Source organism: Palaemon carinicauda, chromosome 12, assembly GCF_036898095.1.
Source record: "Palaemon carinicauda isolate YSFRI2023 chromosome 12, ASM3689809v2, whole genome shotgun sequence".
Lineage (NCBI taxonomy): Eukaryota > Metazoa > Arthropoda > Malacostraca > Decapoda > Palaemonidae > Palaemon > Palaemon carinicauda.
In genome coordinates, this window is record NC_090736.1 from 74,537,070 (window position 1) to 74,539,802 (window position 2,733).

Below are 2,733 nucleotides of genomic sequence, written 5' to 3' on the forward strand. Positions count from 1 at the left end.
TTTTCTTTTTTTGATGATGACGATCAGCTGCCGTGCCGAAAGACGATAAAATCTTTTGAAGGAAACTCCCCAGCTATCTACACTCTCTCTCTCTCTCTCTCTCTCTCTCTCTCTCTCTCTCTCTCTCTCTCTCTCTCTCTCTCTCTCTCTCTCTCTCTCTCTCATAAATACACAACTTGCAAAAAACACGTGTATAAGGCTATTTCAACTTACACGTGAAAATTATTTATAAAAACTGATGATGATCACCTAAAAACCTGGTCTTTACAGATCTTCACATCTTCCCGTTCAGTTCCATCTTGTTCGTAAAATTAGGCATGCAGTTAATTATAATAGCCAGGCCTTCTCCAACATAAGGCTCAATACTGCACAGTATTCTGGAAGTTTTATTCCCGCTGTGACCAAGTTATGGAATGATCTTCCAAATCGGGTAGTTTAATCAGTAAAACTTCAAAAGTTCAAACTTGCAGCAAATGTTTTTGTGTTGAACGACTGACACAAGACCTTTTATACTGTATATATAAAATATCTGTTTTTATGTCATTACTATTTTTTGAATAATTTAGTGTTAACTTTTTCTCATCGCTTATTATATCCTTATTTCCTTTCATCACTGGGCTATTTTTCACTGTTGGAGCACTTGGGCATATATCGTCTTGATTTTTCATCTAGGGTTGTAGCTTGGCTATTAATAATAATAATAATAATAATAATAATAATAATAATAATAATAATAATAATAATAATAATAATAATAATAATAATAATAATAATATGTCTAACTAAACTTTGGTCTTGAAAGTTGGCCATCAATTGATTTTCTCAAAATGTGACTTATATTTTCCTTATAAAACTACGACTATTAATCCACAGAACAGGAATAAACTGCCAAAGTCCCGGAGAATGAAAAACACCGTCTTTGCCACTGCATAGTAACAGAGATGCATAAATGCATGGGAAAGAAAAATTAGTTGGCTGAAAGACCTGGTCAGGCAATGTTGAGTTATAATGTACATTATATACTCGGTGATAAATGCCAACTTGATATGAGCGAACTTTTTCCATTGACATAAAAGGCTTTTTAAGATACAATGTCAGCTTAAAATACGAAGACTGCCATGAATGAGGAAGGATGAAAAGGAGACATCAAACAGATAATATAAAGGTAAATCAAGATTAAAATATCATTTATATTACACTGATAAGTTTAGTTGGATGAACCTTCTAACTAATTCATCAGGGTACTTAATTCTGGCTTATAAATGGAGAAAATAATCCTGATTAATATTTCTCATATGAATGGAGTCAAGTTATCACACGGGTTAATCCACTATTTCTAAAATCTCTTTGACTTATCCGACAAGCGAACCAGGAATACATTTAAATAGCAATGCAAAAAGAAAACAAATACTGCACATTTTACTGTGAATTATGATACTGATATTCACAATGTATAAAGCAGCAGATATTTCATTTTTATGGAGGTTTCTGCACTCACACAAGAACATACATACACACACGTACACAAAACTCCCGGCATAACAGTTTTTGTTTTTTTTAAAGATTATGATCAAGTGAATTACCAAAGGGATATATGATTGTTATAACTAAAAACGCATCATTATTGAATAAAAAAACAACCCATAACAATGTCTACCTCCTCGCGCTGAATTTCAAAGACTATTATTTGGGGTATTTTTATCAAAAGTGACCATTGGACATTTGTTGACAAAACGTCGGGAAATATTGAAATTGGTTTGCACGAATGTTCTTATCTTTTTTTCTCTTATATCAAGATGAAAAATTTTAATACCATTGACTTCAAATAACAGATAACTCACGATATTAGTAATGCACAAGTTTTCATAAAAAAAAAAAAGGTATGTTTAATTGAAATGAAAAATTAAGTAGAGCACTTAATATTCTGTTGAAACGGTTTTATTGTGCTGCTTATATATAAAAAGGCTATAAAATCCTATATTATAATAAAATAAAAGTTGTTTTCACTTATAATCATCAGAGAGCCAGTAGAGTTCTAAATTTTGTTACTGTGAAATATCTCAAATATCTTGAATTAATTATTTAAAAAATAATATTTTGTCACGAATTATTTGATGTTTCAAATTATTCAATAACGCCTCACAGCTGATAATAATAATAATAAGGATAAGGATAGGGAAGTGGTGAATATGGGGAAAGGAAGAGTACCCCTGGATACAATCCAGTTTTTAGCCCGAAGGTAGGAATTCGGGATGGGAAAGGATAAGGAGAAAGCGAGAAAGAGAAGTACAGGAGAAGAATAAAAGAGAGGGGCAGAACCTATTGTGATGCTAGGGCTCTTTTTTCAATTTGTAAGTCATTACATGCAGCTGATGAAATATTGGTTCAGCTTTTATTAGATTTCAGCTTTACAAACATCATAATTTATAAGGGGTATATCAGCAGAATAATTTATAACAGCAAAATAATTAATAAGCACGTATAAAAGCACCATACTTTATAAGCCTGTTGACAAGCAGAATGATTTAAAAACACATAGGAAAGAACCATATTTTACAAGTCCATAAGCAAGTAAAATGATTTAAAAACACGTATAAAAGCACAATAGATTATAAGCCCGTATGCAAGCAGTATGATTTAAAAATCACATATGGAAGCACCATGTTTTATAAGTCCATAAGCAAGAAGAATGATTTAAAAGCACGTATAAAAAACACAATAGTTTATAAGCCC